The sequence below is a fragment of the Macrobrachium nipponense genome, chromosome 40 (assembly GCF_015104395.2).
Source record: "Macrobrachium nipponense isolate FS-2020 chromosome 40, ASM1510439v2, whole genome shotgun sequence".
Lineage (NCBI taxonomy): Eukaryota > Metazoa > Arthropoda > Malacostraca > Decapoda > Palaemonidae > Macrobrachium > Macrobrachium nipponense.
The window spans coordinates 16,671,007-16,698,063 of NC_061101.1; the positions used below are offsets into that span (position 1 = coordinate 16,671,007).

The 27,057-nt window shown below is 41.7% G+C and overlaps 1 long non-coding RNA gene across 1 annotated transcript in view; it reads right to left on the reverse strand.

The window, feature by feature from the left end:
* Window positions 1–27,057, reverse strand: part of LOC135212307 (uncharacterized) — a 91,108-nt gene that overhangs the window by 1,626 nt on the left and 62,425 nt on the right. The window lies entirely within an intron of this gene.

A 27,057-nucleotide genomic window follows, 5' to 3' on the forward strand; every position in this document is an offset into this window, starting at 1 on the left:
CAAGAAATTTAGCAGTGTTTCGTCTGCAAAAAGCACATTAAAATATATAGTCAAGGTCCAAAGAACAGATTCAAACTGAACAGAAAGTTCTAAAAAATGTGCAGCAGTCTTTAAAATGCATGAAGTTGACGTTCAATAAATTAGAAAAGACACAAAACCCTAAAAAGGGACTCGACTACAATGTTAAACTCGCAATACAGTCAAGCGAACTACGACTTATGATCAATTTTTCCAAATCTACGTTGGAGCAGATGATCTGAAATGGATAACAGCTGAACCACTAATCGTACCGATACGTCTACCAGCGTCAAAACGAAGGAAGACCTTACATGACCGAAAATCAGCTTTTGATGACGTCACCAGACAAGAACGCTGCGTCACGGACCCTGGAACCACATAAATTCAATAGTCAGTCGACACACTCGCGTAAAGGAAACTAGTGTCCTCATTTGAGTTGTTCCAAAAATAACCTCGCCTGGCCCAAAAAAGATTTTGCGTGAGGAATACCGATGTATAAGAAAAATTGTTTGAACACAAATCTAACTTACAAGATAAAAATTATATAGTGGATGTCCAATATGGCCCATTAAACGTTGATCATAAATTTTTTTTTTTTTTTTAAATATGAATTTCAAGGAATAGATTCCAAAATCATTTCTGACGGAAACTTCTGTACGGATCGAAAGAAATATGATTTCTATCCGGTCTTCGAAAATCGACTTTTCATAATTGTAACAATATTAACTGCACAGTCATTCCTTATAAACATGAAAACTTATGACAAACAAATACTTTTTAGTTCTCTCTCTCTCTCTCTCTCTCTCTCTCTCTCTCTCTCTCTCTCTCTCTCTCTCTCTCTCTCTCTCTCTGACACCAACTGGTTTTCCTCTCTCCATCATCGAGTCAAACTGAGAAATACAGATCCAGTTGCCTTGTTGAGGAGGAAGTGGGAGAAGAAAACAAGCTAAGATACGACTTCCTAATCACTTTTATTCTCATATTTATTTCGCATATTTCCTTAACTGCACATTTTACACTCAAACCCAGTAAATGTCGTCAACAACAAAATCTTTACGATCACTTTTTTTAACAATATTAGAATATGGAGACTTTATTGCATGCTCAGAAAAACGCCCACTTCCCACTCCTCATTCTTGTTCCCATAGTATGTCCTTAGGAGAAGGTGCAAGGGAAGTCACTTGCTTAAAAATCTGTGAAAAAAATGTATGTGGAAGGGACATTTAGAATTTAGGCTAAACTTGCATGATTTTCTGGAACCCTGGCTTTGTTCTGGCCTCCTGACGTCATATTTCTGTAGTGAATGAAAATGGCCCCTTCTTGAAGGTGGCAGGAGAGACGCTTGGAGAGTTTGGTGGTGGTCATCCCGATACTATAAGAGTGGTGGCATCCATCCACCGGGCATGTGAATTTGTAGATGACACTCCTTCTCTTCAAAGACGTTTCTGGGGTGCCGGGTTGTTTCTAAGAAGCAGCTGACTGGTTTTCATATTTTTATAGTATATTATGAGCCTAATTTTATCACCTTCTGCAGTGGGGAGGCACTTTCACTGATTATTTTCCTTATAGCCTTTTCGTCTTCCAAATATTTGTGGTGCATATAATTTTTAATAAAATATTTTTATAGCTCCACTTTGGTCGTTAGTTTCAGTTGTTCTTTCCTGGTGCCATTTATTTATGGACTCCTGCGTTTGGCATTCGACCATGCGATTTGAAAAGTTATTATTGATGAGGAATTGTGTAGACCTTTCGATCTCCCTGGTGGTTTCTCTCCATGTGGAGCAGTGTGTAAGGGCGCGGCGGACGAAGTCATCTACCACAGATCTTTTATACCTGTCTGGGCACTCGCTGGACCCATTAAGGCATAGACCCGGGTTTGTGGGTTTCTTATAAACCGTGGTGGTGTATCCCATAAGGGTCTGCTGTACCCAAATATCCAAGAAGGGTAGGGCGCTGTCAATGCTGCGGAGGACGGAACATTCTTCAAGTCTTTCTTAAAGTTTCAAGATCATCTTCTCTGTTGACTCTTATGAAGGTGTCGTCTATGTAGCGGTAGTATTGAGGAGGGCAGGGGATCTTATTGAAAACCCTTTCTTCGACGACACTCATGTAGAAGTTGGCAAGCAGAACTTTTAATGGGGATCCCATTGCCACGCCATCAATCTGGCAATAAAGATGTCCTTTGTGGGTTGTGAATGGTGCCTTCTTGGTGCATATTTCAAGAAGGGCTTTTAGGGCTTCTTCGAGGATGTTCAAAGCCTATGTCCTCACATCTATATAAGGCGGAGAGGATTACCAGGCTTGTGGGTTTTGCCGTAAATATACCCTGGATTAAAGTCACCCTGGGCAAGGGGAAGCCTGGGAGCATTCCTAGTGGCATGGATTCTTTCGACCGTCCTATTAATGTCTCGTCACCCTCTCTCACTTTGCACAAGTCTGCCTCTCTCTCTCAATTTGCACAAGTCTGCCTCTCTCTCTCAATTTGCACAAGTCTGCTCTCTCTCTCAATTTGCACAAGTCTGCTCTCTCTCTGCCTTTGCACAAGTCTGCCTCTCTCTGCCTCACTAATTTAAGGGGGCCGGCCGGCTAATGTCCTTTTTTAAGGACAGGACTTTGATATTCATACCAGGTGACTTGGGACATCTCCAAACCGCATATGATTTTCGCCTCTGACCTTCGGTTTTGTGACGCCAGGGCAATTTATCCCGAAAATAACCATTTTTCAAATTCTATCTCCTCCCTTGATATTTAATATTAAGACCTGGAATTACTACCATATATAGACCTGATGTAGACCTCCAATCGAATGAAGAGTTTTTTTTCTAAAAGTCATTTTTTTTGCTAGATATGAATTTTTCAATATGGTAAAAAAATAAACCCTATAAATCAGGAGAAAAAAATTTATAAAAAAAATACGAAACAACTTGGAAAAAAGGGCTCTATTTGATTGTTCTATAATGTCTTTCTGAGTTATATACCAAATTCCAATGTTATAGCTTTAAAACTAAGTGAGAAGATAGATTTTGAAGGTCAATAAGTATAGTTTTGAGATACGGCCGTTCAAAGTTTTCCTTCCTATTTCTATAAAGACAATGTTAATAAATAATGATTATTATGAAGGTATATTTCTTTTTTGTGTATTAATAAACCAAAACTATTTTATTTATCATAAATGATGATCCCTTTGCTCATATATCGCAGCCTGGGGCACTGCTTGAGGCAAGATGGGGCACTCCTTCCTACGCAATTCTCTCTCTCCCCTTCACTAACTCGGCTTATTACAGCGAATTTTCTTCTTCTGTATGTTAGCGAGATGTTTTCCTTGTATTTGCCTTTTTGGCATGATGAAATTCTTGCCCGAAACAAAGATAAACAAACGTAAAATGGAAGAGAATGTCAAGAGGTGAAACTCGAAGGCGTACTCTTTTTTTTTTACAAAGACAATTTAATAAATAATGATTATTATGAATTTCATATTCCATTTTGGGTATTGAAAAACCAAAACTTTGTTATTTATCATAAATGAAGATCTCTATGCTCAAAGATCGTAGCCTTGGGCATAGTGTGACGAGTGCTGTCACTCAAGACGGGGGCATTACTAAGCAGCCCTCCCCTCTCTCTTCACTAACTACGCATATATTATGATATTCTGTAATAATACTTGAGCAATTTTTCTTCGTCTGTATGTTAGCGAGATGTTTTCCTTGTCTTTTCCTCATTGGCATGATGAAATTCTTGCCGAAACATACATAAACATACGTAAAAGCGGGCGAATGGCAGAGGTGAAATGGAACGTGTAGACTACTTGAAGTCTGTGATCGCACTAAATCAGGACTGGACTTGGTAACTGAGCCTGAAGTCTCCTTCTCGACTCGGGGAATGTCTACAGATGCCATTTCTCCCAATTTCTTTGACAATAATTATCAAAATTTACGACAATAGAAGAAATATTGCATTTTCTTGTACGGATCAATGTTTTAGGCTTATTGAGTTACAATAACTAATTACCCTGTAACTACGAAAGTAAGAGGAATTTTGACGAAATATTTCGTATACGTATTCTCAATTGCCATATGAAGCTCCATGAATTTTTTCATGACTTTGCATTTTTCGCCCTATACCACCATATAGGGGTTCCGGCCGGCCCCCTTAACACACTCCAAACTATTTACTACCGCCCAAATGGCTGGGTGGGGCTGGGGCTGGGGCTGGGCTGGGGCTGGGGCTGGGGTGGGGCTGGGGCTGGGGCTGGGCTGGGGCTGGGCGGGGCGGGGCTGGGCGGGGCGGGGCGGGGCGGGGCGGGTGGGGCGGGGCGGGGCGGGGCGGGGCGGGGCGGGGCGGCATTATGGGCACGGTATTTGCTTTCCTTGGTTCTCTCCGCCTCCATTAAGGAGGCGGAATTCCGCTCCCAGGGAACACATAGGTCAATTACATTAGTCTGCTCGCCGCTCTGTATGATGCTGAAGCGAAGGACATCTCTGCAGCAAATGACAAGAGATCCTCCGCCCCTTCATTGCATCTTCTACAGGTCAGGGACACTAGTTGGTCATTAGGGATCCTGCCCACTGCTCTACTAACTCAGCACAAGACGGCCTGTGCTCTGAGCCGGAGCAGATCAAGAATGGATGGATGGATTATGAAATTTAGGGACAAACCCAAGCACTGGGACCTATTATGGTCATTCAGTGCCGTAATGGAATGAAATAAATAATCTGATAATTAATGAAATGTAATTGAACGTGATGATAATTTGATGTGAATGAAACTAAAAAACCTTATTTCATTAAAAAAAATTATATAATTCTTTTTTTATTAAAATAAAATTAAAAGTACAACTGCATACACTTGTGTGTATTAGGTGAAAGGTAAAATTAAATATTAATAAAATAAGTCAAATTTGATAGTATGTATACATCAATCTCTTTTAAGAACTTTACAAGATTACTGACATCAACATCATCTCCTACAAGATTATTGACATCAACATCATCTCCTAAAATATACGAAAGTTGTCTCCCTGAAAGACCGAATTTCCTGCGGGCAGCACCATACACTGGGCAACAAACCAGAATATGCTCAACTGTCAAGAGGCAGCTACAGCCAGCACAGACTGTAGCCTCACTTCCTTCAAGTATAAAGCTGTGTCAATCGCGAATGGCCAATACGAAGTCTCGTTAAAACAATCTCGGTCCTCCTGTCTCTATGAAACGAAGACTGCCAAAAATTCAAATTAGGTCTGATTGCCTTCAGCTTCTTGTTTCTGGCAAGGAGGTTTGAGGACCATTGCTCCTGCCATTTGTGGCGGATATAGCTTCGAATAGGAGACTTCATATCAATGTATGGAACTTCATGGATATCCAGTGATCTTTTATTACATACTCTTTTTGCTGCTCTATCAGCTTTTTCATTACCTTTGATCCCTACATGGGCAGGAACCCAGCAGAACGAAACAGCTTTGTGTTTGCAAGAAATTCGAAAAAGCCACTCTTGAGCTTGGAGAATCAAAGGATGTGATGTATTGCAAATATTAAGACTCTCCAAAACACTTTTAGAATCCAAATATATAACAAATTTCTTCTTCTCGGTACAATGAACAATAGCTAATGCTCTATTAATGGCAGAAAGTTCTGCTGTATATACTGTAGCAGAATTTGGTAGTTTTGCAGCCTCACAAGTGTCTTTTGTAATTATGGCTAGCCCAACTCCCTCTCTTGACTTGGAACCATCTGTATAAATCTTAAACGCACCATCATGAGTTACATCATGTTCTAAGAATGAACTCTTTGCCATTTTATCAGAAAGGTTCTTCTTGACCATAGTTTTGTTACAAACTTTTGCTTTAGGGATAAGCCATGGGAGGAAACTGGATGCAACTAACTGAGAAACATTCTGATTTTTTAGAGTATCATTATTCACTTCTTGATGTATCCTTATCTGGAAGGGGACAGATGACCTTGGTTTAAATTTCCTGTTGTCAACTTGGCGAATGACCTTATTGGAAGGATTTTTTTAACTGCTTTTTACGCGCATTATGTAGCGCAGACCCAGTTCCTCCCGTCGTAAGTCAAGTGGCAGTTGATGGGTATCTACATACAGACTGTCAACAGATGTTCGGAATGCACCAAAGCAAATTCGTAATCCCATGTTATGGACAATATTGAGGTCGTTAAGTTTGCTTTTACACGCTGAAGAATAAATCTGACACCCATAATCTAGCTTTGATCTAGAAAGTGCATCATAAAGTCTTAATAAAATTTCTTGTCAGCTCCCCACTCATATCCAGAGACTACTTTCAAAAGATTAAAAGATGCTTTAATTTTACATTTAAGGTTATCAATATGTTTGGTCCAGGTGAGTTTTGAGTCAAAAGTCATTCCCAAAAATTTGACATTGGCAGCATAAGGTAAAATAGATCCCTCGAGTTTTAAATTAGGTATAACCTCTTTACGTCTGCTCCTTGAAAAGCGGATAGCAACACTCTTAATGGCTGAAAATTTAAAACCATTTAGCCTGGCCCATTTGGAGACAGAATCAATAGCTTTCTGTAGATATCGGCATGCAGATATAGCATCGTACGCAGTGCAATAAATGGCCAAATCATCCACAAACAATGAAGCTCGAACTGGGCTTGGAACTTCATCCAAGATGCTATTTCTGGCAACAGCAAAGAGGGTCACACTGAGAACACTTCCTTGTGGAACACCTTCCTCTTGTTTAAAGGGGGACGACAGAAAGTTCTCTACTCTCACTTTTATTAATCTCTCGGATAGGAAGGAATGAATGAACCGAATTAAGTTGCCCTTAATACCCATTTTCTGTAGTTGTTTAAGAATTCCATTACGCCAAGTAGTGTCATAAGCTTTCTCTAAATCAAAGAAGACCCCTATTGTCTGACACTGATTGACAAAACCCTGCTGAATTTGGTTGGAGAGTCTCATAAGTGGGTCGAGGGTAGATCTATTTTTACGAAACCCAAATTGGAAAGGAGAGAGAAGCTTATTTGATTCTAAGTGCCATACCAAGCGATAATTTATCATTTTTTCCATTAACTTGCAAACACAGCTTGTTAGTGCTATAGGTCTATAACTTGAACTTTGTTGGGGATCTTTATTTGGTTTTTGAACGGGGATTATGATGGAAATTTTCCAGGATCTCGGCATAACTCTAGTCTCCCAAATCTTATTAATGATCTTAAGAAGGTAGCGTTTGGCCTCTTCAGGTAGCTTCCTAAGCATTATATATAAAATAGTATCTTCACCAGGAGAAGTGTTATCTGTTGAAGAGAGTGCTTCATGTAGTTCTTGAAGAGAGAATCTTGCATTGTATGCCTCCCGGTTATCACCAGATAGATTCAGATTGACCTAAGTGTTCCTGATTCTTTGGAATTCACTAGAATAGTTTTTTGGGCTAGAAATGTTGGAGAAATATTGACCCAATGATTCAGCTACATCTGATGGGTTTGTAATGAGGTTATTAGATTAGATTAGATTATAAAATTTTTGGCACATAGCCAAGCGCCGGAGCCGAGGGGCCATTCAGCGCATATATATCTTAAGAATAAAAAAAAAGTCACTGTCACACAAACAAACATACACACAACCGATCTAACATACAAATCATTCATTCATAAAAACCAAACAAGAAACCTAAAACAATTAAAAGAAAACTACAATTCGTACAAAATACCAATGTTTTTTAAAAATGTCATAATTTGCTCTGCCTGAGCACCTTCACCTAAAATATCGGCAAGAGTCTTATTTGCAAGCAAACAAGCTCTACGATTGTTTTCAAAATGAGGGCACTCCACCAAAATATGCACCACAGTCAAATCCACATGACAGGTGGAACAGCGAGGAACCTGCCTATCTGACCCACTCATCATTAGATACCCCTGAGTATATTTAGTGTGGCCAATACGTAATCTAGCTAAAACTATCTCATACCTTCTATCCATCCGGCTATGGGGCCAAGGATGAACAGAAGGCCTAATCGACTTTAATTTAAGATTATTATCTAAAGTAGACCAGTGGGCCTGCCACTGGTCTCTACAATAAAATTGAATGGTACTTTTAAATCGGAAACAGGGATGCCCATGTTGGAAATGTGCCTAAGCCTAGTTGCAGCCTTAGCAGCAGCGTCGGCTCACTCATTCCCAACAATTCCAACATGGGACGGAGCCCAACAAAACCTAACAGAAAAACCTCTTCTATTAATTAAAAGATAAAACCAATCTTGTACTTCTTGCACTAAAGGGTGGCAAGAGACTAGGCTTTTGAGAGAAGATAAAACACTCAAAGAGTCAGTAAAAATGGTAAAAACCTTGTTAGTACAAGAACTATAAAAAATATATTTAAGAGCAGTCAAGACTGCCAGCAGTTCAGCTGTAAAAACAGAGGAATTAGATGGAAGCTTCTTTTTAATAATATTATCACTAGTCACTACAGAGCAACCAACACCATCAGAACCCTTTGAACCATCAGTATATATATGATGAGAATCACCATGTTCAAAAGCATGATCCAAGAAACTTGCCCTCAACTGATTACCAGAACTGATGCTCCTGCTGTTCCTAATTGGGCAGATTTCTAAGTGTGGCCTATTCCAAGGAGGAAATTTTGAGGGCGAAATTTCAGCTACTGCAGGGGGTAGTAATCCCACCTCCCTGGCAGAGCTTGCTAGTCGAACTTCAAGCGGCTTTGGCAGTCTAGGTCTATTTGGGGCTCTATCAGTTGGTTCTCTAACATACTTATAATTAGGGTTTAGCTTTGATGTAAGTATTCTTGATATGACTCTCAAGCCTAATTCCTCCCTACGGATACATAATGGGGGAAAACCTGACTCAACATATAGGCTTTCTACTGGAGAAGTTCTATACGCTCCCGTACAAATACGTAAAGCCATATTATGGACAACATCTAATTTCTGCAGTGTTGTCTTGCATGCACAACCATAAACTTGACAACCATAATCAATTTTGCTTAGGCATAAAACCTGGTACATCCTCAAAAGGGTGATTCGATCTGGCCCCCAATTAAAATTAGACACAACTTTAAGAATATTAATACGAAGCTTCACGTTACATACAACTTCATTAACATGTTGAGTAAAAGTTAATTTCTTATCAAATGTAACACCTAGATACTTAATGCTATCTTCATAAGGTAAAATCGAATCATTTTAAAACAGCGTAGGGATCTCTTCCACTCTTCTTAATCGGCAAAATCGTATAGCTTTGGTTTTTTCTGGTGAAAATTTGAAACCTTTAGCACTGGCCCATAATGTTGAAGCATTAATAGCAGTCTGGATCTTTTGACAAGCTTCGACAGCTGTAGACTTGCTACAGATTATTGCATAATCATCAGCAAAGGCCAGACCATGCACCCCGACAGGAACTTGTTCTAGTAGGCCGTTGACAGCTACATTAAAGAGTGTTGGACTAAGGATGCTTCCCTGAGGTAACCCTTCTTCTTGAGGGTAAGCAAAAGAAATGTAAGAGCCCACTCTTACTTTCAGGTAACGTTCTGACAAAAAATCTTTCAGACAATAGAACAAATTACCCACAACACCCCACTCTACAAGTTGCAAAAGGATACCCCCTCGCCAGGTAGTATCGTAGGTTTTTTCTAGGTCAAAGAACACTGCAACAGTCTGGTTTTGCACAGCAAAAGCATTCTGTATCTCCCGAGTAAGGAACATCAAAGGGTCAGAAGTACTTCTATTTTTCCTAAAGCCAAACTGCCGATTAGATAAAAGATTCTTTGAATCCAAATACCACACAAGTCGAGCATTGACCATCCTCTCATAAATCTTGCTAACACAACTAGTTAGAGCAATTGGCCTATAATTCTTAGGAAGGAAGGAATCTTTAAAAGGTTTTAAAACAGGTACAATAATCGATATCTTCCAAGACTCTGGTGAAGTTCCTGAAAGCCAAAAACTGTTTAAAATGTCTTAAAAGAAATTGTTTTGTACTTCTAGGCAGATTAAAAATCATTGAGTACAGTATATCATCTTCCCCAGGAGATGTTGGGGAAGACAACGAGATTGCATGATCCAATTCTTTCATGGTGAAAGGAAGATTATATGATTCTAAATAAATTTAAACTAAAAGCAGGAACAACCGTGGTACTGTCCCTAATATTCCTGAATGCAGGAGAGTAATGTAGGGCACTAGATATACTGGAGAAATGCCTACCAAAGGTTTCTGCAACTTCTCCAGAATCAGATATGAGGAAGCCATCAATTTTCAATATAGGCAAGGGAGGTGGAGAAAATTTCCCTTGCAGCTTTCGGATTCTGTTCCAGACTAATGACATAGGGGAGTCATATTTTAATTCACTTATATATCTGATAAACGATTCCCTCTTTGCTTGCTTAAATGTTTTCTTTTGCTTAGCAAGAGCTCTTTTATAGATAATTTTATTGACCAAACAAGGAAATCTACGATATCTCTTGTAGCAAGTTCTAGTTATCTTTCAGCTCAATGCGCATGAATCGCTCCACCAAGGTACTAGAGGACGCCGAGGCTTACCAGAAGTTCGAGGAATAGACAGCATGGCACCACACAGCAATATACTGATTAAATACTCATAAGCAGATGTTGGGCTCTGAAAATCTTTTATCTCTTGATCAACTTCAGTAGATTTTTTGAATAATCCCCAGTCAGCCTCCCCTACCTTCCATTTTGGAAAACATGGAGATGGAATATTTTTCATAAACTTTAAGTGAATGGGCCAATGATCACTGCCATGATCATTCTGGTCTACTACCCACTGGTAATCTAACCTCAAAGACGAAGAGCAGATAGTGAGGTCAATGGCTGAATCAGTATTATGAAAAACATCATGTCTTGTAGGGGAACCATCATTCATTAAAGTGATGTCATTTAAGTCAAGCAGCTGTTCTATTATTAAACCCCAACAGTTGCAGTTTGGCTCTCCCCAGAAGGTGTGCTTGGCATTAAAATCTCCCATCAGAATGAAGGGTTTAGGAAGCTGGTCTATTAACGTCTGTAGATCGGTTAATTCTAGCTGACGGGGATTACCCTGCGCATCCTGCAATCTATTTTCCAATGATGGATCAAGGTAGAGAGAGCAAATTGTGATCCATTTATAATTAAAAATTTGGACTGCACAAGCCTGCAACACAGTGTTCAATTGAACAACCCTGTGATTAACAGACTTGCAGACTATGATGCCTATGCCTCCCTGAGCACGTACACCTATCAGAAGTGGAGACCTATGAAATGAATAATTAAAACCTACGTTGGGAGTGTTCTCTCCCAACTTTGTCTCTTGTAGACACATCGCAGATAGATTATGTTCCTTAAACAGAACCCGAACTTGCTCTCTATTTGGTATAAAGCCCCGGATGTTCCATTGCATGAGAGCCATTATTTAGAAGATGGGATCTTAAAATTTTCTACCAATTTAGGAATCTGAGTCCTGGTGAGAGAGATCTTATCAGTTTTACCAGAACTACTTGATCTAGATCTGGGTGTTATAGATCTTTTAGATGATGGGCCTTCACTTGCCCTTCCAGTTTTGCTTTTATTTTTCCTATGATGGCCGAGTGACCGAGAATGAGGCGAAGAGGGAGAAAGGGGCCCTCTTCTGACGAATAAAGAGGGCCTCCATCTCCTCACCGTCATCTCCACGGTGCACTGTAATGACAGGATCAGGTGAGGGCTCAATGTCAGGCAATGTTCCTGTCAGACAAAAGTCGTCAACACATTGAGATCTGGCTTGAACCCTTGAACCAACAGGGTCCCCTGGATTGACCAGAGTCTCTGCAACATGAGGAGCCCCGCCAGAGGGGGCATGAGAAGCCCCACTAGGGGGGCCGTGTGGAGCCCCGCCAGAGGGGGCATGAGAAGCCCCACTAGGGGGGCCGTGTGGAGCCCCACCAGAGGGGGCGTGGGAAACCCCACCAGGGGGGGCACAGGGAGCCCCAACAGGGGGGGCACGGGGAGCCCCACCAGAGGGGGCATGGGAAACCCCATTAGGGGGCCCCAGGGGAGCACCACCTGAAGGGGCACCAGAAGTAGCAATATCCGGCTGTTGTGCCTCCAAGGCATCTGAATAAGTTTTCCTTCCCAACAGCTTCTTGGCCTGTCCCACACTGATGTGCTCAGCAATAGACTTAAGTAATGCCTCCTGTTCTTTTTTGAATGCACTGCATTTCTTCTCTCGGGCTCGATGTTCACCCTTACAGTTCACACACATTACCGGTTCAGAACATTCCTCGTGCTCAGGCTTGCCACACGATTCACAAAGTTTATTCCTGGTGCAAACATTAGAGGAGTGTCCAAAGCCAAAACATTGAAAGCACTGGAGCGCTTTCGGTCTATAAGGACGAACTTTCATAATTTCATTGTCAAGAACAATTTCAGATGGCAAAAAAGGACTTACAAATGTTAAAATAATCATAGACGAGCGGGGCACTTTGAAAACCTTCCAAACCACATCTGGACACATCTCCAAAATTTCCTCTTCGTCCATTTCATGTAAATCTTCACTGAAGATGACACCCTTTGCATAACTAAAATTATAGTGAGGTTTTACCTCTTTTATCATACCTTCGGGATCAAGCTTTAAATTTAGGAGCATTACTGATTGAACATTGGTCTTGGCATGAACTAAAAAACTATTACACTCAAAGCGAGTTACTTCTGGGCTGCCAACATTGCCGATCTTCTGGCTTACCAACCTTTTCACCTTGAAGAGGTTGCCTCTCTCACCATGTGTTGTAATAATCAACCACTTAGCTGGGTCTGGTGATCTGGAGGTTTTTACTTATTTTACTCGAATCTTTAGTTTCAGTTGGTGGTCTATATATCTCAAGATACCTAGGGACCTCTTCTGCCTCTACAAGTCCAACATTCATAGAATCTGACCTAAACTCTCTAAATGCTCTGTGAGCTTCTGATTCGTTGTTGAAAAATATCCAAAATTCAAAACAACCATAATTTTTGCAAAGTCTATTCCGTAATTCTTTTACGTTCCCAATTTTACAAAATTCATTAAATAAGGTTTCATAATTCCAGTCTAAAGGGACTGGTTTTACATACAAAATGTTTGTAACAATGAAGGAGCTCATTTGAAAAAGGCTCCAAAGTCCCAATGGAGGAATTACCAGAATTTTCCTTGTCCTTATCCTTGCCTAAGTCGTCAACAGAAGGTTTTAGTGTCTCCATAAGATGTAGAATTGATGATTCGTCCAGGTAGCCCCCCACCCACCATGGAGCCACATTTAGAGGACAGTGTTATCCCATACAGGGCTGCCCTAGGGGTACCACCCAGATATACACCCCACCCTCAGTGCTTAAGGCGTCATGATGTCCGTTGAGATCAGACCCAGCACTAAGAGAAGGGTTTGACATATAAACTTTCCCCTCCCTCGACCACGTTAGGTACTCGAGTTCTACGGGTGAGGTGGCATGCCAACCATCCTCACCCTCCATCAAATCCAATGAACAAGTCCAAACCATGTCCAAAACCAATCCAAGTCCTCAACATAAAATCCGTGCCTTATAGAGGGAGGAAGCAGAAGTTCCCACCAGGCATCAGGGCCCAGCTGCTCAACCCTAAGGCCCCCATCCTCGGCAAGGCTTCAGCATCTGGGGGGTAATGAGGTTATTTCCTACTCTCAAAGAGGGAGTTTTGGGTGGCACAAACTTCCCTGCTAGTTTTCGTACCTTTTTCCATACAAACATCGATGGTGTTTTAGAGTTAATTCCATTTATATAATAAATCCAAGAGTCTTTCTTGGCACGACGGAAGTATCGGCGTTGTTTTGCCATGGCTCGCTGATATATTGTTTCAGAAGTGGATGTGCCACTTGATTTGTATTTCTTGTAGCATCTTCTAGTAATTTTTCTTAAGGTGGCACACTTTTTGTCCCACCATGGAACTGTTGGTCTCCTTGGCTTTCCAGTAGTTTTTGGAATAGAGGCTTCTGCACTGGCTAATACAGTGTTTGTCCAATACTCATATGCTTCAATATGATTGTTAAAGGATTCAAATGGTTTATCTAGATGGATATCCTTTTTATACTTCTCCCAATCAGCTTCCAATGGCTTCCATTTCTGTGGCATTTCTGTAGGGACATTTCTGGTAAACTTTAACAGAATGGGATAGTGATCACTGCCATTTAAAAATTCATTTACTGACCAAATAAAATCTAAAGCTATTGCAGAGGAACATATACTCAGATCAATAGCAGAGTAAGAATTAAAATATATATTATGATAAGTCATAGTACCATCATTTAAAAGCACAATATCATTATTATTAACAATGTCTTCTATAATTTTACCTTCATTATCTGAAGTATGCCCTCCCCATAACGGATTATGGGCATTAAAATCACCAAGAATAAAAAATGGCTGTGGCAGCTGATCAATTAATGATTGGATATCAGCATTTGTAAAGTTTGATCTAGGAGGCAGGTAGATGGAACACACAGTAATCTGTTTGTCTAATGTGATCTTAAGAGCAACAGCCTGTAAATTTGTATTGAGGGCTACAGGCAAGCATTCCAGTGATTTGCTCAAGATAATAGCTGCTCCTCCATGTGCTCTATCACCCACTGGAGGGGTGGACGTGAAGATCTCAAAATTAAGTCCAGGATTGAACTTCTCTGGACCTTAACACATTAACCGCCATAAGGCAATTCATCAATTTCTCCCTGCCGCCATAACTACAATGTCCTATCCTTCTCAGTATGTTTGTCACAGCGAACAGGGGAACACGTTGTTTAATCTGCAAGATAGTGGAGAAGGGTAAGAGAGTGTAAAAACCTTGAGACACATGTTGTTCATAAGGCAACATGTATACATTTTTCTTTCTCCGACGCCAAATGCGCCATCGGTGGATCATAGATAAATTGGTCACCGATGGTTCAATTCGCGATGCTTGTCAAATGCCGTTCATTCCTCAGTCTCATTGTACACCGATGGTTCACGCTATAACAATCCATTTTAATTTTTAACTAGTTTACAAAGCTTTTATATATATATATATATATATATATATATATAATTATATATATATATATATATATATTGTGATTTGTATCTCTCTCTCTCTGTGATATTTGGATTACTTCTCTCATTTAGGCCTACAAGTGATTTACATTCACATGAGATCATGATCTACAGAAACCTAAATACGTATATTATTCTTTGATTTATTATATTTTTTATCTTTATTTATTTACTATTCTTTTCTTTGCAATGATTATTCACTAAAGTATACAGAGACTGTTTCTTATAAAACAAAATGTCATTTGTCTTTGCGTTGTAATATACTGTATATATATATATATATATATAATATATATTATATATATATATATATATATATCTATATATATAATATATATATATATCGATATATATATATATCATAGATATAATATAAGATATATATATATATATATATATATATATGTATATATATATATTATATATATGCGATATATATTATATATATTTCTTCTTTAGGAACGCAATGGATGCTAGTAGCTTTTATGGGTATGCAGAACCACCGTCAGATGATGATGATGATGATTACAGCAATGATGAAATTTCAAATTCCTCCCTAAGTGACTCTGATCCAAATTTCGATGATGAAGAAAGTAGCAGCTACAGCGAATCAGAAGATGATGGTACAGGAGATGACAGCATTTTGCCAGCAACGGATGATGATGGTACAGAGGATGAAAATATATTGCCTTCAACATCTAATGTGACAGATATTCAACAACAATTATCTCAAGCAAATGGAAACTCTGACTGGCAGGATACCGTTGCTCTCCCTAGAAACTTCCTATGTACAGCTAGAGAAGAGAAACATTACACTTTGCCATCTACTTCAGATGGAGAAGTTCTTCCACTTGATGTGTATAAATTATTTGTTACTGATGAGATCTTTGATTTGATAGTAATTGAAACTAATAGATTTTATGATACTACTGCAGCAATGAAGCCTATTACTAGGCACTCTAAGATGAAAGCTTGGAAACCAGTAACCAAACAAGACATTGAAAAGTTCTTTGGTATCTTTATTCTCATGGGTCTGAATAAGCAGCCAACTTTTGAGAGCTACTGAGTAGGAGCAAAATGTATGGAGTTGATCTTATAAAGACAACCATGGCTAGGAATAAATTTGAGCTGATCCTACGATTTATACACTTTGCAGATAATAGTCGCTCAGATGGAAGTGATAGACTTTTCAAACTGCGGCCACTGATTATTCAGCTTTTGTCAAGAAACTTTAAAAAATTCACACCTGGTGAGAAGGTTGTAATAGATGAAAGTATGGTTTTATTTAGAGGTCGAACAATATTACGGCAATATAATCCAAGTAAAAGTCACAAATATGGATTGAAAGTCTATAAATTGTGCTCAGTGGATGGATATACTTGGGAATTCATGATTTACAAAGGGAAAGGTGATAATGCTCCAGGAATAGAACATGCAGAGTATATAACTCGGGCACTAATGGATGGACTTCTTAGTGAAGGTAGAACACTTTATATAGACAATTTCTATTCTTCAGTGCCATTGTCTAGTACCTTTTAGGAAAATCAACTTATGTCTGTGGAACACTGAGAGTGAACAGAAAGTATGTTCCAAAATCTGTGACACGCAAAAAACTGAAAAAAAGGTGAAGTAGCAGCACAGCAGAATTCTGAAGGCATAAAAGTTATAAAGTGGAAGGATCAACGTGATGTTCTTATGCTAACAACTGTCCCTGAATATACCAAAGAATTAGTCAAAACTGGTAAAATAAAACGTGGTATAGAGAGAGAAAAGCCGCAATGTATCTTGGATTATAATGCAGCCAAAAAGGAGTGGACTACTCTGACCAGATGGCCTCATATTACTCACCCCTCAGAAAAGTAAGAAGTGGTACAAGAAAGCAGCTTTTGAGCTTCTTCTTGGGACAGCTATAGTAAATTCATATATTCTCTTCAACAAGTTTCACACAAACAAACCAATTTCAATAAAGAAATTTAGAGTATCTGTAGTACTCTCACTTTTGACAGGTAAACCAACTGAAGATATAAAGATTGGAAAGGATTTTTCACCCATTGGGGGGAAAAGGTCACTTCATGTTTTAGTTGAGTTAGATGGAAAAATGTAGAGATGTGAGAAAAAAGATGCAGAGGTTGCTATGAGTTACTTAGTAAGAATGAAGGAAGCCAAATCGCAGCACGCAAAGCAAGAAGAGTAAAGACAGTGTGTGGTCAATGTGAAGGCAAGCCTCATTTATGCCCATCATGCTTTGAAAGACTTCATTCAAAGGAGTACTAATGTTTCTTTGGTGCATATGAAATGCTATATATATCTATACTGAAAAGTTTCAGATATGGGAGCTTTTGCATAATTTTTTCATGTGAATGTGCTATCATGAAAAATGCCTATTATTTTTTCCATTATAATTAAAAGAATTGCTTTTATTTTTTTCACTTTTATAAAATTCAATTAATAAACTTTGATTTGCATGCAGACTAGGGTATTTATAACCCTTTTTACTAATTTATCTAAATAAAAATGAAAAAAGTATAAAAAATCAAAATTGAACCACTGGTGGTACATGTGGCGTTTATGTCTTATTCACAATGTACCACCGGTGGTTGACATGGCGGTTAACGTGTTAATGAGTTTCCTGCATTGCGTTCCATTGTAGGATGTTGAATAAAGCCATTACAAATCCGATTTGGAAGCCTTTATTTTTTCCTCTTTGGGTGGTCTGGAAATATGATATTGTTATAATACAATAAAGTTTCATACATACTTACCTGGCAGATATATACATAGCTAAGACTCCGTCGTCCCCGACAGAAATTCAAATTTCGCGCCACTCGCTACAGGTAGGTCAGGTGATCTACCGGCCTGCCCTGGGCGGCAGGACTAGGAACCATTCCCGTTTTCTACTCATATATTTTCTCTTCCACCTGTCTCCTTGCGGGGAGGCTGGGTGGGCCCTAATCGTATATATCTGCCAGGTAAGTATGTATGAAACTTTATTGTATTATAACAATATCATTTTCATACAATCAACTTACCTGTCAGATATATACATAGCTGATTGGCACCCTTCGGTGGAGGGTAAGAGACAGCTACTACTGGAATAGACAGGTAAACAACATCTGTTGTAGGTATAAATAAAAACCTGGTCCTACCTGATAGGTGGTAGACTTCGTGGGTGTTTGCCCCAGTAGTCTGCATCAGCTCAAGAAACTTTAGCGGAGATAGTGATCTATGGCCAAGAATTCTTGTGGAACTGCCGAAGGGGTCTTATCCACTTACTCGGCAGAGCCTGAAAGGACTTTGTCAATGGGTGCTGATCCACTTATATGACAACACACCTTATTAAGGAGCAACACAAACCAATCCCGACCACCTGATCCTAACCACCATGTTAGTATTAAAAATTGCTCTGAGTTATCCCCAAACTCTTCGCAACAACCGTACTCGAACCAAATTGCACACGCACACATAATTTTCCAAAAAATGATACTCATCTACTAAAAGATATCACAAGAGTTCCTACTGAACGGAAGTGACTGGCCGCCTGTGCGGTATCTGCACTTGTTCAGCAGAAAGTCTAGAACATATCTATTAGACTTAAGTAGTAAAAATTAAGGATTGTTGTTAGCTCCTGTACCCAGGATTGTGCCCGCAGACACAAAAGGACCTAAGGAAAACATTTTTCATAGGTCACACGCACGTCCTTCAAATAGTGAGAAGCAACACAGAATTACCATCTCCAATATGTCGCTTCCAAGATATTCTTCAGTGACATATTTCTCTGAAAAGAGAGAGACGTCGCCACTGCTCTCACTTCATGAGCTCTTACTCTCAGAAGTTTGAAAGAATCATCCGTGCAAGCCTTATGAGCGTCCGTAATTACGTTCCTGACAAAAAAGGCTAAAGCATTCTTAGACATAGGGTCTTGATGGATCCTTCACTGAGCACCAAAGACCTTGTCTAGAACCTCCCAACTGTTTCTTTTTCTGTAGTAAAACTTTAACGCCCTTACTGGGCAAAGAGACCTCTCCGGTTCCCTGCCGACGAGACCGATAATCCTTTTACCTCGAAGTTTCTCGGCCAGGGATTCGAAGGATTTTCATTCTTCGCCAAGAATAATTCCTTGAAGGAACAGATGGCTGAATCTATATTGAACCCGACTTTGTCACTAAGGGCGTGCAGTTCACTAACTCTTTTCGCCGTCGCCAGTGACAAAAGAAATAAACATTTTCTCGTTATATCACGAAACGAGGCCAAATGTAGGGGTTCAAATCTCTCTGAAGACAAGAACTTAAGCACTACGTCTAGATTCCAGTTAGGGGGAGAAGTAATCTTAGACTTCTTGGTCTCAAAAGACCTAACCAGATCATGTAGATCTTTATCGTTTCCCAAATCTAGGCCTCTATTCCTAAAGACGGCCGATAGCATACTCCTATAGCCCTTTATCGTGGCTACGGAGAGACGCGATTCTTCTCTCAGAAATAACAGAAAATCAGCTATTTCTGTTACAGAGGTACTGGAGGAGGACAACTTCTTCGACTTACACCACCTTCTAAAAACTTCCCACTTGGATTGGTAAACCCGGATAGTGGAAGTTCTCCGGGCTCTAGCGATCGAGCTTGCTGCTTTGCTAGAAAAGCCTCTCGCTCTGACAAGTCTTTCGATAGTCGAAAGGCAGTCAGAGCGAGAGCGGGGAGGTTTTGATGAAACCTCTCGAAGTGTGGTTGTCTGAGAAGATCCTTCCTTTGTGGAAGGGATCTGGGGAAGTCTACTATCCACTCCAGCACCTCTGGGAACCACTCTTGAGCTGGCCAAAAGGGGGCTATCAGGGTCATTCTTGTCCCCTTTGAAGTCACAAACTTCCTGAGCACTTGCCCCAGAATGTCTTGGAATGGGGGAAATGCGTAAACGTCTACCTGAGACCATCTAGCAGGAAGGCGTCTACTGCTAGAGCTCTGGGGTCTTCCACTACTGAACAGAAGACTTCCAGTCTCTTTCGAGAGGAACGTGGCAAAGAGGTCGACATGAGGAGTCCCCCAAAGAGACCAGAGATTGCGGCAAACGTCTGAGTGGTAGGGGTCCATTCGGTATGAAGGACCTGGTTCCTCCTGCTCAGCCTGTCCGCTCTCACGTTCCTTACTACCCCCTGAACGAACCTCGTCAATAGAGAGATGTTCCTTTGCGATGTCCACAACAGCAAGGTCTCTTGCGAGTTCGTAAAGGGCATATGAGTGAGTACCTCCTTGCTTCCGAATGTATGCAAGGGCGGTTGTATTGTCCGCATTCACTTGTACTATTTTGTTGCTCACTAACGGTTCGAAGCTCTTTAGAGCTAGGTGTACAGCCAACAGTTCTTTGCAGTTTATGTGCCAGGACACTTGAAGAGCATTCCAAGTGCCTGACACCTCTCTCTTTCCCAAGGTTGCTCCCCAACCTTTTTCCGACGCGTCGGAAAACAATACAAGGTTTGGGCTCTGTATTTCCAGGGAAGTACCCTTGTTTTCCCTCAGTGGGAGTAACCAACCATTCTAAATGGCGTTTCATCAGAACTGGAATGGGAAAACTGTCCGAGAGGAGTCCTGTCTTCATGTTCCACGAACTTCTGAGGAAGAACTGAAGAGGACGGAGATGAAGTCTTCCTAGATGAAAGAACTGTTCGAGCGAGGAAAGGGTCCCTAATAGGCTCAACCATTCCCTCGCCGAAGTACGTTCCTTCCTTAGAAAGAGAGAGACTTTTTCTAAACCTCTCGTTAGTCTCTCTTGAGAAGGAAATACTCGAAAACCCCGAGAATCCATCCGAATCCCCAGATGGACCAAGTTCTGGCTGGGGATCAGTTGGGACTTCTCAAGGTTCACGAGTAATCCTAAGGTCTTTATCAGGTTTAGTGTCACAGTCAGGTCCTCCAAACACTGTTTCTCTGACTTTGCTCTGATAAGCCAGTCGTCTAGGTACAGAGAAATACTGATTCCTTTCAGATGAAGCCATCTCGCCACATTTTTCATAAGGCTCGTGAAAACCTGAGGCGCCGTAGACAGGCCGAAACATAAGGCTCTGAATTGGAAGATCCTTCCCCCCCGTCATGAAACGGAGGTACTTCTTCGACGAAGGATGGATCGGGACGTGAAAATAGGCGTCCTGGAGATCCAGAGACACCATCCAATCCCCTTGGCAAAGAGCCGCAAGGACTGAAGCAGAGGTTTCCATGGAGAACTTCTGTTTCTGAACAAACTTGTTCAGAGCGCTGACATCCAGAACTGGTCTCCAGCCCCCCGAGGCTTTCGCAACCAAGAAAAGACGATTGTAAAACCCTGGGAGCTTTGATCCAGCACTAGTTCTATAGCTCTCTTGTCCCACATCTGATCCACCATTTGTTGAAGAGTATCTTTCAACACAGGGTCCTTGTAATTGGCGGACAATTCCCTCGGAGTTGACGTCAGGGGAGGATTGTCCAGGAAAGGAATGAGGTATCCCTTCTGAAGCACAGACATCGACCAAGCGTCTGTGTCTATGAGAGTCCAGGCTTCCGCAAATCCCCGGAGCCTGGCACCTACTGGTGTTTGGAGGAGCGCCACTTCACTTTCCCCTTTTAAAGGGACGGAACGAGGCTCGACCTCTCTTCTCGGTCGTTTTCCTTTTAGCGGTAACTCTAGCGGGAGGGCCTCCTCGAAAGGGCCGAACAGGAGTAGACACACCTTTCTTTTCTCCCACCATCACTGGTCTCTTCTTCCTGGAAGATTGCAGGAGAAGATCCTGTGTCGCTTTCTCCGTCAGAGATCGGGAAATATCCCTCACCAACTGTGAAGGGAACAGAAAGTCAGACCTAGGGGCGAATAGCAAGGCTGCTCTTTGCGAATGGGATACTGCTTTCGTCAAGAAAGCGCTAAAAACAGATCTCTTCTTCAAGAGACCTGCTCCAAATAAGGAAGAAACTTCCCCTGAGCCGTCCTGTACCGCCTTGTCAATACAGGACAAAATTGCAAGGAGTACGTCCGGCTCTAGCCCTTCAGGGGCATGAGCCTTCTTGGACATCACCCCAAGGGACCAATCTAGGAAGTTAAAGACTTCTAGAATGTGAAAAAGTCCCTTGAGGAGATGATCCAACTCTGAAAGACCCCAAGTAATCTTAGCAGTGTGAAGGCTATGTCTCCTGGATGCATCTACCAGACTGGAAAAGTCAGCTTCAGCCGAAGCTGGGAGAGTGAGACCCATATTCTCCCCAGTCTGGTACCAAATCTCTCTCTTGCCCGTAAGTCTAGCGGGAGGCATGCAAAACACTGTCCTTACTAGCTCTTTCTTGGTTAGCATCCAGCTATCCAGCGACTGAAGAGCTCTCTTCATAGAAATCGTCGGTCTCATCTTCAAGAAAGCCGACGACTTCGGCGTCTTAGAGCAAGAAAAAAGTGAACGAGGCGAAGGAGGAGTGGCAGGGATCAATGCATCTCCGTATTCCTGGAGGAGGAGAGCTGTTTTTTTCAAAACTTTGTAGTTAGACAGCCCTTCTCTGCCGTGAGTCCTCGTCCTCTGAGTCCTCTTCTAAAATCGGATCAGAAGGAGAGGCCACTTCCCGTTCCGGGTCTTCCTGTCCAAAAACTCTCTCTAACAGGGAGACAAACTCCTAATAGGAGAGGGGCTAAGAGAGTGTATAGAGCTCCTATGCTTGGCTGCGCCTCGTACTTGGCTGGCCCTCGCGCTTGGCTGGGCCTCGCGCTGGCTGTTGGCGCCTCGCGTTTGGCTGGCGCCTCACGCCTGGCTGTTGCCTCGCGCCTGGCAGGATCCTCGCGCCTGGCTGACTCCTCGCGCTTGGCTGGCGCCTCGCGCCTGACTGATGCCTCGCGCCTCTCTAAACTCTCGCGCCTGACTGACGCCTCGCGCCTGGTTGGAGCCTCGCGCCTTTCTGGTGCCACATCCTTGTATGTAAGATGCTTGTCTGGCGCCTCGCGCTTGGCTGAATCCTCACCCGCCTGGTTAGTTTTGCCTCGCGCTCGGCTGAAGCTGCTGGTCTGCAGACGTATCCCATCTGGGAATATCCTCGCGCCTGTAAAGCGTTTCTCGCTTGTCTGACGCTCTAATCCTAGAAGACGCTTCTCGTCTGTAGGAAGCCTCGCGCTTGTCTGGCGAATCAAAATCGTCCAAAGAGTCTCTATCCGAGTAAATCTCAAAAGACTCACGTCCCACAGGAGCCTCACTCCTGGCGGGAGAAGGAAGACGAGTCTTCTTGACCGGAAGTCTCACGTCTTTCTTACGAGGAGGATCCTTCGAAAGGACTCCTACCAAGGCGGATAGCTGTTCCTGCACCGCCAAAATGATCCTCTTGGAAGCCTCTCCTGCGTCTTCTTGAACGGGAGAGGGAGACCTCGGAAGGAGTTTTGCCCACATCATGGGACGTCAAAATCCTCTTCGCCTTCTTGATGGAAGGAGGCGCTTCTTCCGAAAAGCGTTCTGGGCTTGAATCCAACACAGGATCTCTCCAGTGCCTTTTCAGGGGCCTGGACAAGTCCGAATCCTTCCACCCTCGTTTAGGAGAGGGAGAAGCGGACGAAGAGAAGCACTCTCTGAGGACGCTTTTCCTATAGCGGTCCTGAGCAGTCTGCCTATTTACAGAGCCTGCTGAAGGGACGCCTGACCGGGGGGAATTCTCCACAACCTCCGTACGGCTTTCGACTTCCTTCTCCTCTGGGCTTGGGAGCTTGGAAGAGGTCTAGGCCTGGGAGCGTCGCAGAGACGGTCAGACGCCCCCTCCACAACACTGGGGACACTCACTTCACTATAATCACTTTCACAGTCCTTACCTTTCATGGTAGCCATTTTGGATCTCATCCTGTGAAGAGTAGCTTTCAGTTCAGCAATTTCCGAGGCCGAATCTGAATGTAAAGCCAGTGAGGGCCCTGATACAGAATTAGAATCATAATTAAGAGAAGAGTTAGAATTATCCAAAGGCTCAATAGGCCTTGTACTACTACCCGCAATCTTAGATGCAGCCCTTCTGACTCTATCCCTTTCTAACTTCTTCAAGTAAGAAGTTAGAGTCTTCCATTCCTCAACATTCAACCTCTCACACTCATGACAGGTGTTAGAAATAGAACAATCAAAACCCCAACATTTGCGACATACAGTGTGAGGATCAACCGAAGCTTTCGGTATCCTCACCTTGCAGCCTACATTCACACACATTCTCACACAACCACTTGAATCAGACATTCTTGAAGAAAAATCAAAAGCAAGTCCAAATCCAGTCCACAGTAGCGAATGCCAAAACAACGATCCAGGTACGTCACCAAAAGTCCACAAAAAGATGATCAATTGTCTAGAAAAGCGAATTCCAGTCAAGAGGTGGCAGCAACGATGTTGATACCACCGGCGACAGAAAATATATGAGTAGAAAACGGGAATGGTTCCTAGTCCTGCCGCCCAGGGCAGGCCGGTAGATCACCTGACCTACCTGTAGTGAGTGGCGCGAAATTTGAATTTCTGTCGGGGACGACGGAGTCTTAGCTATGTATATATCTGACAGGTAAGTTGATTGTATGAAAAGATGGTTTTTTATGACTAACCCTGTGATCTTAATTTCTCCTAGTTTGTAATCTGTGAAACCTCTTTAACTTGGTGGTTGTGTTCCATTGAAATACTTGCTTCACTTAAAGAAAGCACACTATAGCTGTTAAATATCGAAGCATGCTGATTTGGAGTATAAGGGGGAGAGCCTGAAAGAGTCCTTTCTCTCTTGGGGTTCCTTAACGGTTTTGATTCCATTAGATCAGGCAGAGATTCTGCCCGAGATAGATTTACTACTTTAAAAGTAGGAGATGGAAGAGATGATGGGCATCTTGCCTGCTTTGGTGGTGTGTGCTCTTGCTTCCAGTGACTGAGCACCCAACCCAGATACCCGGGCTTCTACCACAGGAGTTGATACACTTACTGCTGGAGAAGGTGCTCCCACAGGACCCCTTGTGGTAGGTAGTAAGGGGTAGTGGGTTTAGAGCTCTTGCATAGCTCTTTGATTGGCCCAATTGTTGTTTGGCATATCCTATGCTAATGTGTTCAGCATTAGCCTTATTTATTGCTGATAGTTCATCTTTGTATGCTTCACAGTTTTTATCATTAGCCTTATGGTTCAGCTGACAATTACAACAATTTGGTGTTTCAGAACAAATACCATGGTCAGGGGCAGAGCAATTTATGCAAACTTTTGCGATCTACATACTTTTGATGAATGACCAAACTTGAAACAGTTGAAACATTGAATTGGTTTCGGGAGGAAGGGTCTTATTCGCACTCTTTCATTTTCAATGATTACATGGGATGGAACGATAGGGTCTTCAAAGGTCAAAATTATCATATTAGCAATGGGTGTCTTTTTTACTTTCCACACTACACTGTCAATGGGCTCATTTCAAGGATCTCACTTTCTGTGAACTCATATAAATCTTTGTCAAAAATGACACCTCGGCCATAACTAAAATTCAGGTGGGGTCTGATTTCTTTAATCATATCATGCCCAGAAGGATTCACTGCAGATAGCATTTGTGCTTGTGTTTTTTATTTAGCATGTATTAGCACTGTACATTTTCCAAATCTAGATATATCTCCACTATTTATTCCTCCCACCTTTTTCTGGAGATACCTGCAGAACTTATAATAATTGTAAGTTTCCTCCTTTGCTGTAGCAACTAGCCACATAGGAGGTTTGGGAGTTCTAGATGGATTATTACCGTCGTTTTCTGACGTGTATCTTGAACCCCTTCAGATGGTACATAGCTATCTAAATTTTTGGGTACTTTATCTGTCAAAGCTCCCTCTATAATACACTGATTTATTTGAACTGTATTGATATTACTACTTGCCTTAATGGCATCTTCATATTTATCAAAAGTAATCCATGCTTCCCATTTTGATGTGACTTCAAGGAAATTCATCCTTATTTCAATTATAGTTCCAAAGGAATGGAGGGTTGTCAAAATAATGTCATAGTCGCACTGCACTGGTATGCCCACTACATGTAGCACTCGCAAGATTTTCACATTAGATAGTTTTCCATTACAATATTTTGTAGAGCTACCATCGTGCTCTTGATTAATTGAAATTTCCTGGGGGTGGTCCAAGTCCTTGTCCATAGTCGTCATCTGCGCCAAACAGCATCAAAAGTCCAGGGCGGGTCTCGAATCCTTATAATTTCCCCCCCCCGAATTGCATAAAGATTAGAGGGGGTATAAAATATATATATATATATTTTATATATACTACTATATATAACAAAGAAATCAACAGAGTTCAAAAGCTGCTCACAAATAACGGCTACCCAGATGACATGATCCAGCAAGTTGTCAAAAAGAGATTAGAGGCTTTCCATAACCCGACCCCGAGGGACAACACACAAGACAAAGACAAAGAAATAGTGATATACCATCAGATACCATACAACAAACACCACGAAGATGGAAGGAAAGCCATCCTTGGTATACTGCGAAGAGGAACCACCCCCCTAGCACCATATAACAAAATAACAGCAAGAATTTACTGCAAACCAAATCTTGGTAATGAAAAATAGTACGGCCCCATCGACAGAGAAAGAGGTTGAATCTGATATAGTATACAAGTTTGTCTGTGCTGATGAGCAATGTCAGTCCCCCCCAAAAATGCAATATCGGACACACAACCACCACACTCAAACGTCGCGCATGCAGGCCCACAGAAACCCAACGGAGCCATTCATCAGCACTTTGTGGATACCCACCAACAATAAAAAACCATCCTTACAAGAACTTCTCACAAACACCAAAATAATACACAAGGAAGGCAACTACAATTCGTTTATTGATATCAGAAGCAGTCAGCATCGCCATGCAACGCCCCAACCCTTCTTAACATCCAACGTGAGGCAGGACCGATCCTTGCCCTCGTGTAGGAGGCAGCCCTTCAACCGCGTATTGGAACAAAACCACCACACGCGGGACAGGAGCGCACACGCTGCACACTGACATTCAGTGAATTAAACATATAT